Here is a 12,278-nt window from a genome sequence, read left to right on the forward strand (position 1 = left end):
CTAGAGAAAGCATACAATAGAATCCCAAGAGAAGTGATGTTAAAAGTGATAACAGCAGTTAGGGAAACAGAAAGCTTTGAAGTTAATGTTGGATTACACCAGGGGTCAGCATTAAGCCCATTTTTGTTTGTGCTGGTCATGGATGTGTTGAGTGAAGCGATCAGGAATGAGGAGCTGTGGCAGTTGTTGTACGCCGATGATCTGGTGATTACTGCTGAAAATGATGATGACCTACAGAGAAGGGTTGGAGAGTGGCAAGGGTCTTTAGAGGGGGTGGCTTAAAGGTGAATGTAAATATTACAAGAGTTGCTGAGCAGTACGGAAGATAGAGACAGAATAGTAATTCAAGAAAGAAGAGGCTGGATTATAAAACAAGCAGAAAAGTTTAAATACTTAGGATCTACTTTAAGCCAAGAGGGAGGATATGAGGCTGAAGTTGACAGTAGGATAAAAGCTGGGTGGGGAAAGTATAGAGAAGTAGCTGGAGTGGTATGTGATAAGAAAATGCCAATCAAGATGAAAGTCAAGATAAATAAGTGATAAGACCAGTGTTAGTGTATGGAGCAGAAACGTGGGCTCTAAGAAGAAAAGAGGAAGTAAAGCTTGAGAGAACAGCGATGAGAATGCTGAGATGGATTGTGGGAATATCGCTGCTTGAGAAATTGGAAAATGATGAAATAAGAAGAAGGGCTGGCTTAGAAAAGATTACAGAGGTAATAAGAAAGGCACGATAGAGAAGGTATGGGCATGTGTTGAGGATGGATGACGAGGAGAGAATGAACAGAGCTTAGGAGGAACCTGTTAGAGGAAGAAGATCAAAAGGGAGACAGAAAATTAGATGGCGAGATAAAGTGAAGGAAGATATGGCGAGAAGAGGTTTGGTGGAGGATGATGCCTTTGATTGAAGGCAGAGGAGGAGGAGAAGGCGCATCAGGCAACCGACCCCTTCATGTAGGGACAACGGTGGGAAAGAAGATTCTTATGATTACAGACAGGCCCTTAACCATGATGATTAAGCATTAGGATACGTAGATAGCCAGGTACCCTACAATTCAACTTGTGTTAAAAAAGCTGAATACCCATCTCTCTCTCTTTCTCTCTCTCTCTCTCTCTCTAGCTGCGAAGGGGACCGAGTTTTCAGTAATATAGGTGGCGTACTAGAACTTTTGTTTTCCACCGTGGTCATACTGTTTTTCTTTTCTTTTTTATTTGAAAAAATAATGTTTATTTGCAAAATAAAATAAATACGCTATAATTTATTAGAAATACTGGTTCTGTGCTGTTTAACATGCCCATTATTTATTTTTCATATTTTCATTTTAATGAATGTATCACAAATATCCTATTCTAAAAATTCTTATATCTTTAACTCAAGGGGAAAGACCTTTTCCAGACCTTTTTAGGCTCATCCACAGAACTTTCCTACAACAATAACAACAACCAAGTATATTGTAGGCTTACTCCTCGAGTAAGCAAATATATCGGTTAGTTACTTACTTAAGTATATGAATGCACAGAAGTTTACTTAGCATTAGGCAGGTGTGAAGTAAAGGAGGCAAGAGAGAAACATTTTGCAAGGAAACAAGGCTGGGCGCCGAGATAATCTCGACTTGTAAGAACATCTTGGGTAAGAAATCAGATACTTCTCTAAAACTGAAGTCGTGAGATCAAGTTCCTCAGTGCTTTGCAAAGAGTAACATTCTCGCACAGGGGCGTTATTAAAAGATCCATGTAACACCTAGCCCATATTTGAATTGATAATAATAATAATAATAATATTTGAGTAGAAGACCTCTTTTTAAAAAATTCTGTTCAATAGAATGACAGAGTTAAGCGAATTGATTTTATATATTATTTTCTCTATTTTTCTCATCATCCGCTTCTCCGGCTCAGCGATGCTTCTTAGCAACTGGCCAATATTCATACCGGGAAATTCTGAAACAAATGCTGAAAGGGAAGTTTTATTCAAAAACAGGACTCTGGTGTCATGTATCATCGCTGAGCCAGAGAAGCGGATAGTAAGAAAAATAAAGAAAATAATATGTATTATCAATTCACTTAAATCTGCCATTTACTTTAACATAATAATAATAATAATAATAATAAATAATAATAATAATAATAATAATAATATACATTTACGACATTTTGATTTGTAATGTCGCATAGAGGAGGGGATGAAGGTCGATGTCATATAAAATAAACAGAATTAAGGTGTTGGTAGCCGTCATTTTTGGGCAAACTGGAAACCCTTCCGAAGGACAAAACAAACACTGCACAAGTTTCGAAAATGTAGATACGTAGGTACTACATGTGACAAGAAATGAATGACAATTAGCTTGAGAGAAACCACGGTGTCTGTTCAAGAGGATTTCAGGTACCGTGACACTTACACAGAAATCTCCGTCATGACTCTTTTGAGAGATTTCTAACAAAAGGCGGAAAATCAACGTAGTCATTATCGTTATGATTACAAAAGTTTACATGAGGAAATACCCTGTAGGCAGTATAATAGGGGAGGAACGACCGCTCCCCCCCCCCCCCTCACCCCCCCGCCCCCGCCTTTTACATAAATCCTGCTCAATAGTCATCCGCAGTTACGCGTCCTCTGGCCGATTCCAGGCCTACCGCTGTAAAGAGCGATAACTTCACGGTTTTTGGAGGTGTCAGCCAGGATGGTTTTTAGCCTGGTGTGGTAGTCATCACATAAGCGGGAATGAGGAAAACCACCAGAACCATATCTTCCTCAATGACGGTGATAACTTTCGTTGCTTCAAGGTCGTCACACCAACACAGGGATGAGAATATCTTTCCTCTTGACATATTACTCTGATAGCTGATGTTCTGCTTCTTTTAATATATTATTTAAAGCAGTTCCATCTTCCAAATTGTTCCGACGCATAAATGCATTTCATTTGTTCATAGTCAGTCTGATTTGTTTCTTGCATTTCCCATTTGTTGGACCAATGACAATAAGCAGCTGGGTTTACACAACCAATTTCTTCTTTGGAGTCCTTCCAATACCCCAAGAACATGAAATGCTTGGTCAGACAGTTTGAAAAAGTTGTGAAATTGCGATTAGCAAAAGTTGATATGTTTTTTTTTTTTTTATGTAGCTACCGAAAGAAATGGTCTTATGCCGCCATGTATAGGTTACAAGACCGGCCTGCATGACCTTAGAGCTGCCAGAGGTGACAGGAATCACTGCCTTTAGGAGGTCCCTTATGCCGTGACATCTGGACACAGAGAAAGAGGAAAGAGGGAGGTCGAAGAATGAACTTTCATAACAACAGCAACAGAGGGAGTTCACAGCTCCCCACGACCTTTGACCTCCAAATCGAGGATAACCTTTAATGGCTTAGGTGGGACAACTATTAGAGGATGGAGAAGTGGTCCTCAAGAAGGGGGGCTGAAAGTCCACAGAAAAGGATATGCAAATATGTATCATATCTCAATGGATGTTTGATATATTTATGGATGGAGAGGTGCAAGATTTAGTAATGGTCGGTGGTAGTGAAGAGAAACTGCAGAAATGAGTGAAAGAATCTAAATAGAGTTTACAAGAAGAGAGAAATTCGAGAGTAAATGTGAGCGAGAGTTTGGTTATGAAGGCAAATCCAAGCCGGAGAGAGGGAGCAATGCATGCTTCCGTGGTGAAGAAATGAAAGCAGTTGATTCATACAGGCAGTATCAAGAAGTAGTCGATATGGGGATTGATAGCACAATCAGAGAACAGGTGAGTCACAGAACTGGCAAAGAAAGGAATGTAACAAGATAGATAAACAGATAGGGAGTAAACTTGGAACGTCTATCGCAATCAAACTTGGAATGTAAGAAGGAGGGGGAGGGGTGTTATTGAGGCGACTCTCCTTTATGGAAGCAAAGTGTGGATGTTAAAAAGTAGAAGAAATGTGGATCCTAGCCTTAGAGATAAATTGTTTGCATAGCATATTCACATATATATACACACACACATACATATGTTAAGGACACGTGAAACATCAACAAGCAAAAGTATGAGAAGCAGTTGAAAGAACCGAGTTAATGAGTTTGTTATGCCGAGGCGAGCGATGGATAAGAAAGATTGGCCCGATGATGAAGTGGCGGGTGGCACGTGGGTCAGTCCTTGGAAAAGCACGAGAGAGGAGATGATAGTAGAAGAAGAAGCGCCTGGCTCAAAACCAGAGCAATTAGTGAGAGACAGAAACAGGACCGACGAGTGACGTGCGAGACCACCGGACCGAAGGACGGCCCGACAAGTATAGAGGCGAGCACACACACAAGAAGAGCTACATGCTCGGACGAGAGATCCCCGACACTTACACATAAACATTGTGGCCGGGAAGGCTCGGCATGTGCGCGAGGGCCTCTTATCAAATAAATATAGAGAACTTGAGCCCGAAAATCACTTTTCTCCCTCCACCTCTCTTCTCCTGAAGGGCAATTTCACGACGTCCTTCTTTGTATCAGATGGACATTGGATTCGACTCTTTGTAGACGGTTTTCGATTGTTTCCCCTCGGATTCATTTAATTATATATCAAGGTGAAACTCTGAAGTTATCCTGAGGCACTACGATAATACGACAGTCCTCTACATCTCAAAATATAATTTTTAGATCCGTGTTTCTCTTCTTTTTTTTTTTTTTTCCTTTTTTTTTTTTTTATAAACCCTTATCTATAAAGAAATATATCACTTCCTTTCGTGAGCAGTTCATCATCCTCTGGCATTTATGTCTGTAGTTTGTTTAGTTTGTTTTCCTCTCTCTAGTTTAAAATATATAGTTCCTTCTTCTTCTTCTTCTTCTATAAATCCTCCATCGGCAGCACCCGGCAGTATATCGCTCGTCTCGGCCATTACGGCGTCTCGCTCTCTTATCTTCACACCAGATCATAAACTCCGTTTACTCATAATTATTGTTCCCCAATTTTTACATTTTTGCGTCACGTACTTTTCTCATTTTCACTTACTCGGAGGGTAAGCCTGCAAACTACTTTGTGGTTGTTGTTGTTGCTGTTATTGTTGGGGGGGGGGGGGGGGGGGGGGGGGGGGGGGGGGGGGGGGGGGGGGGGGGGGGGGGGGGGGGGTGAAGAGGCGGGTTGGGAAGCCCTATGGAAAAGCCTAAAAAGGTCTGAAAAAGGTGCTCCGTGTAGAGTTAAAGACACAGGAATTTTAGGATAGGACACTTATGAATTATTTATTAGAATGAAAATGTAAGAAATAAATAATGTGTGTCTTAAACAGTACAGAACAACTATTTCTAATAAAATATAGCGTATTTATTTTAGTTTTCTTTGGTGAAACAACGAGCGGTTTGACCGTAAATTTTAGCATGCAAACTGAGTAAGTTGGAGGTCGGGTTACGTCTTGCTAAATTTTAGTGTCACGTACTTTTCTAATTTTTGGGGATTTTTCTCTCATCTCTCTTTCGTCTCCTTTCAGTTCCCCATTCCATTCTTGCCAGGCAGTTTTTTCTAATCGAACTCTGAAGAAAGATTTTGCAAGAGACTGCAGGCAAATGTGGAAAAGGTGTTTTCGAAAATTTTCCAAATGTTCTTCAGCGCAATTGAGTTTTCTGTATGAAACTCAGTCACGACCCATAAAACTATCAGCTGCGGCCAATGAAACTTTCAGCCACGGCCTGGTGGTGACACGTGTTGTTAGCACTATGGCTGTGTCAGACGCACAATTATGACTAACTTTAACCTTAAACAAAGAAAAAACTACTGAGGATAGAGGGCTTCAATTTGGTATGTTTGATGATTGGAGGGTGGATGATCAGCACACCAATTTGCAGCCCTCTAGCATCAGTAGATTGTAAGATCTGAGGGCAGACAGAAAAAGTGCGTGCGGACGGACAAAGCCGGCACAATAGTTTTCTTTTGCAGGAAACTAAAAAGACGTATGTTAAATCAAAGAGAGGATTCCCATTTTGTTAGAAATAGTTTCGGATCGGGAATGATAAAGCCAGTGATTGTAGTTTAAACGAGAAATGTTTTAAAACCAACGAGGAAGAAGGGCTTATATGCCGGAGAAGGCCTCTGATCAGATTGAATTAAACCTCCTAGACTGAGGAAAGGACTTTTCATTAAGGGGACAGAATCCTAGAACTGAAGTAAAATGCTACTAGTTCTAGGGAAAAGAATTCCCAATCTGACAGAACACACCTACATTACTCATATCGAAGAGCAACAATTTCCATGCCATCAAATATAAAGATAAAAGGTTTCAAAATCAAGGAGAACGAATTTCTGATATGATAATAAAACAAGGCGTGGCCTGACCTCCAGCTTACTCTGGGCGCGTGCTAAAATCTACGGTCAAATAGAGCGTTGTTTCACCAACGAAAATGAAGATTAGCACGCTATATTACATTAGAAATAAATGTTCTACTGTTTAGCATGCACATTATTTATTTTTTATATTTTCATTCTAATAAATAAATCATAAATATCTTATCGTAAAATTCCTGTATCGTTAACTCAACCCAAAACACCTTTTTTAGACCTTTTTTAGGCTTTCCAACGCCCCCCCCCCCCCCCAACAATAACAACAAAGTAGTTTGTAGGCATACTCCCCGAGTAAGCGAAAATTCCTCGGATCGGGGAGTAATAAATCCGATGTATAGAGGAGAATGAATTCTTATAAATCTCAAAGAAGAATACCTTCTCTAGTGAATAATAAAAAAAACCCACTCTAGTCAGAAAACACCTTCATGAATCAAGTGAAAGAACGAATAGATAATTCCCTCTTTAACGGAAAAAAACAAGCCGTGGGGGGATGGTGTCGTCAGTGCACCTCATGCGGTGCAATGTAGGCATTACTTCAGGTCCTTTGCAGCGTCCCTTCTGCCCTTAGCTGCAACCCCATTTCACCCCTTTGTCTGTACCTCCATTCATAGTCTTTGTCTTCCATCTTACTGTCCACCCTTTTGTAAAAATGGATTCACAGTGCAACTGTTTTAGGGTTTTCCTCCTGTTACACCTTTCTGACCTTCTCACTGCCAGTTTCCGTTTCAGTGCTTGGCATGAAGGTAGGTATTCCAAAAGTCTGTAAGTCAATCTGTTTAACGGAAAAAGTCCCCAGAGCGGCGAACTGGAACTTCTATGCATCAATAAAGACCCAATCCAATTTAGAAGAACAAACGTCCCACACAAAGTACTAAGAGAGTAGGTCAAGAACTGTATTGTATATTAAAGATAATGCTTCTATATCAGAATTAAGGTCTTCCCTATCTGACAAAAAAATAAAATCTATAAAGCATGAAAATATGCCATTTATTCCAAGTAAAAATGTTAACAGCAGAGAAAATTCTATAGATGAAACGATATCCCAGGTCGAAGAGATGGAACGCCCATCTATTGAAGAGATATTCAGTAAACTAAAAGGAGTTCCCCATCTAGAAAAAAGTACATTTTATCGCTTACTTGGGGAGTAAGCCTACAAACTACTTTGCTGTTGTTGTTGTTGGGGAAGGGAATAGGAAAGGTCCATGGAAAAGCCTAGAAAGGTCTGAAAAAGGTTTTTTGCGCTGAGTTGAAGATACAGGAATTTTAGGAGAGGATATTTATGTTTTATCTATTAGAATGAAAATGTAAAAAATAAATGATGTGCATGTGAAACGGTACAGAACAATTATTTCTAATAAAACATTGCGTATTTATTTTGATTTTCGTTGGTGAAACAACGCTCTATTTGACTGTAGTTTTTAGAACGCGCCCCGAGTAAGCTGTAGGTCGATCACGCCTTGTTGTGAAATACAAGAGAAAGACTTCATCCAGATCGGAATCTGGAGAGAATATTTCATATCCTACAAACAGGAATTCATTGATTTGAGAAGGATGAGCATTTTATGCCTTAGTTGAGAATCCTCTTTCACTTGTCAGGAGCATTGCCAATATGACGTCGAATTCCCGCGAGAGGTCTTGAATTGAATATAGAATTTAGGCCAAAGGCCAAGCACTGGGACCTATGAGGTCATCCAGCTCTGAAACAGCAACTGACAGTAAAAGGTTTGGAAGGTGTAACAGGAGGAAAACCTCACAGCAGCATGAATCAATTGTTAGGAGAGGGTTAAGGAAAGTAAGATGGAAGAAAGAGAATATGAACGGAGGTACAGTAAAAGGAACGAAAGGGGTTGCAGCTACGGGCCTCAGGCACGCCGCAAAGAACCTTAAGTGAGTCGAAGGCCTGAAATTCCGCGTGGGCGTCTTTTAAATCGGAGCGTCTCTGCATCCTCTTGTTCTGCGCCACGTCCTGTTGAAGTTGACATCGGAGACGGCCTCGACGACTCTCGTTATGCCAACTATGCTAATTGGCCAACGACATGCCTCGCCCCTCTTCCTCCGCCCCTCTCACCCCTTCCTCCCTCCCTCCCTCTCTCCCCACTCCGGAAGATGAGGGAGGATTATGATTTTTGAGGGGAATGCGACGAGAGGTAAAGAAGTCATAGGGCCCGAGGTACGGAAGGGGACACGGGAGCTATGAGGAAGTGCCTCGGCGGGGAATAACAAACGATGAGAGAGAGAGAGAGAGAGAGAGAGAGAGAGAGAGAGAGTGAATGCGGCAACGGTACAGTATGAAAGTGCATCTCGAAGAATACTGTCGTTGCAATTATTTAATTGTCCAAACCCACGGCGAAGTTTGTTTTTGGAAATACCTTTATTACTCCACAGACAGTGAAGACATAGTATCATTACCCCTCTGGTAGCGAAGGCGGTCATTTTTCTTCTCGAGAACGGTGGAACGAATGGGAATAAAGTCTTTGAGCAATAACTTGAGGCGATTCTTTTATGGTGCGTGTTATGATGATACAACGATTTATCGCCATCACAAGGAACTAGCCCTTGTCAACAGATGATATAAACACTGGGCGTGACGCCGAACTATCCACCACCGTTAATTTTAAAGCTGAAGTTATTAATGGTTAAAATAAGTAAGCAAATATCGCAGCAGAGACCGCAATGGTGGCACCTTGATTTTACAACCTAATTTAGAAATGATAAAGATAGGTCGGAAGCAATACTGCAGCAGATACCGCACACTTATTGGTGCCTGGGAGGATCTGGCTTTCATTCTTTTACTTTTATTCCAACATAATTTTGATTCTCCATCGGAATTCGACCTTGAAAAATGTTTGAATCTAGCACTTCGAAAGGGGCTCATGAAGCCCGTGTGGACAACTGCTGATGAAAGGGATCGGTTCCCATGTATCATTGTTTCCGTTTAATATAGTTTTCGCGTACTCGGGGAGTAAGCCTACAAACTGCTTTGTTATTGTTATTGTTATTCTTGCTGTTGTTGTTCTTGTTGGGGGGTAGGAAAGGTCTATGGTAAAGACTAAAAAGGTCTGAATAAGGTGTTTCACACTGAGTTAAAGATACAAGAATTTTAGGTTAGAATATTTTCGATTCATTTCTCAAAATGAAAATGGAAAACATAAACAATGTGCGTGTTAAACAGTACATAAAAATTATTTCTAATTAAATATCGTATTTATTTTAATTTTCGTTGGTGAAACAACACTCTGTTTGACCATAGGTTTTAGCATGCGCCCCCGGTAAAGCTGGAGGTCTGACCACGCTTTTTTTCGTTTAACGTATTACTTGTCACTCTTTACAACACAGTAAACTGAGTAGAAACTAAATGAGATATATAATACCCACGTCGTTTCATGAATTCCAGTCTTTCCATGACTTTCCTTTTCTTCTCTTGGATAACAAAATAAATTTAATGAAACTCTCCAATCCTTTATATATTATTTTCCTATCCCTTGATGTTTTTAAGCAATTTTAATTAATATAATGAGTTTGTCCTTTCAATTTTTGCATTATTGTTTCCTCATTTAGTTTTTGAGAATGTATAGGTTCAACTCCATATAATGTTTTTATATCCGGTTCTGTTAAGATTAAATTTTACAGTTTTGACAGTATACTACACAACTATTTAAGTTTGTGTGCGTCTAAGTCAGGAGATCTGTCCAAATGCTTCTTAAATATCATAGATTACTTCAGCTGATAAATAACAATTCTAATTTACCTGAACTATTATCTTAATATCAATTAAGCAAGCCCCATCAACTACCCTTCCAACGAAGCATGAGCCAACCTCCAGCTTACTCTGGGCGCCTGCTAAAATTTAAGTTCAAATAGACCGTTGTTTCACCAACGAAAATTAAAATAAATATGCTATATTTTATTGTAAATAATAATTTTTCTGTACTGTTTAACATGTATATCGTTTATTTTTTACATTTTCATTCTAATAAATGAATAAATCATAAATAGCCTATTCTAAAATTCTTGTATCTTTAACTCAACGCGAAAGACCTTTTTCAGAACTTTGAAGGCTCTTCCATAGACCTTTCCTATTCCCCAACAAGAACAACAACAACAACAACAAAGTAGTTTGTAGGCTTACTCCCCGAGTAATGGAAAATAGGATTAATTTACACGCTGCCATCAACCATAGGTGGAGAATGTTCAGCTTTTCTTGTACGTCGAATCTGGGTTTGTTCGCCTGTGTTTGGACACTTTCTGACCTTCAGTAATTAAATTATTATGATTAATTGTAACTGATATAGCAAGTTACGGTAGACCACTGAGAGGGTGGAGTTGGTAAATTCCAAAATACTCTTTGACTGCAGCAGTTCACTTCTCACAAATTCGTATCGTCGCATTTTCCTTCTTCTTCTTCTTCTTCTTCTTCTTCTTTATAATTATTATTGTTTACTTCCTTGAAGTTTATCAGGAACGACCATCTTTACCCATTCATTACGAAATTTTGACCTAATTGACTGTGACTTGCATTGGTATATTTGGAAGGTATGGGGGTTCATATAACATACAAAAAACGTCAAAACATGGATACTGATCTCTTAAGTTATGATCATTTCTGTTACTTAGGCAATAAAGAATATTTCGTCAGATGTTTGCTGATCTTCAGCTGTTTGCTGACTTTTAAGATTCCTTTGATATAGTTCGGCTTTCCTTTCAGATGAGGCATTGTGCCTCCCAGGATGTTATGAAGCTCAGTCGTTTAATTCAATTCAGGAAAGTTAAACAAATTTTATTTATGGTAATTCTATAAGCTAAGAAACTGTCGTAATGCCTTTCAACTTGTATATTTAGTCTTTTCATTATTATTATTATTATTATTATTATTATTATTATTATTATTATTATTATTATTATTATTATTATTATTATTATTATTATTATTATTATATATTACAGAGTCAGAAGATGAAACCTATTCATATGGAACAAACCCACCTAAGAGGCCACTGGCTTGAAATTCAAGCTTCCAAAGAATATTAAGGTGTTCATCAGGAAGAAGTAAGAGGAGGTAAAGGGAAATACAGAAAGAAGAGATCCCACTTATTAAAAACGAATAAAATAAACCAATATTAATAAATAGAAAAATGTATTAAAATGCGAGGAGAATAGTATTAGAGCAGTGATGCATTACATCTCCAGGTTTGTTACATTTGAAGTCCGCTCTTTCTGCATCATGGTGAAAACCAACACAACTTTGAGTGAATCCCCTTTCCTTGGAAAAAAATTAAAGAGCCTCTTTATTCAGTTTCAAGAGCCGCTCTTCCCAGTCGAATTCTGGAAGTGTTGACTTGATCCAGGTGGGAGAGAAACAAACGGACGCTAAATATCTTACTGTCTTTCATTTTTCAACCTCAGGCTGACTTTGCGTTTACTAGTTTCAGGTCACTGCTTCCTGGTAGTTTTAGGTCACTGCCTCCTGGTAGTTTCAGGTCACTGCCTCCTGGTAGTTTCAGCGCCGAATTACGTCACGAACAGACGTAGATATGGAACCCATATTTTTCCTGTATAGAACAGGAAGAGAGAGAGAGAGAGAGAGAGAGAGAGAGAGAGAGAGAGAGAGAGAGAGAGAGAGAAGGGGGCAGGGGTCAAATAAACACTTTCCCGTATCCTTGGAGACATCAGTTTATTGCACAAGCTACTGAATATACACTGAACAAATAATACAAAAGACAGACAAACACAGTACACTGTAAACATTTGACCATACAAAAGGGACGAACACCAACTAGTTTTGTCTCTAACGAAAATGCTATCATTAATACCAGAGATATTGTACAAAGGCCATTGCGTGACTAGAACTTTGGTGATGTCGGTACCAGAACTTGAACTTTTCCATTGTTAGTTTTCACATTTCCTTCAGATCTGAAGTTTGAATAGAAAATTTGATCGTGTGGCTTACGAGAAAACAAAGCATGTCTTCTTTTTTCTGCTTTAATCTTTC

The sequence above is a fragment of the Macrobrachium nipponense genome, chromosome 1 (assembly GCF_015104395.2).
Source record: "Macrobrachium nipponense isolate FS-2020 chromosome 1, ASM1510439v2, whole genome shotgun sequence".
Lineage (NCBI taxonomy): Eukaryota > Metazoa > Arthropoda > Malacostraca > Decapoda > Palaemonidae > Macrobrachium > Macrobrachium nipponense.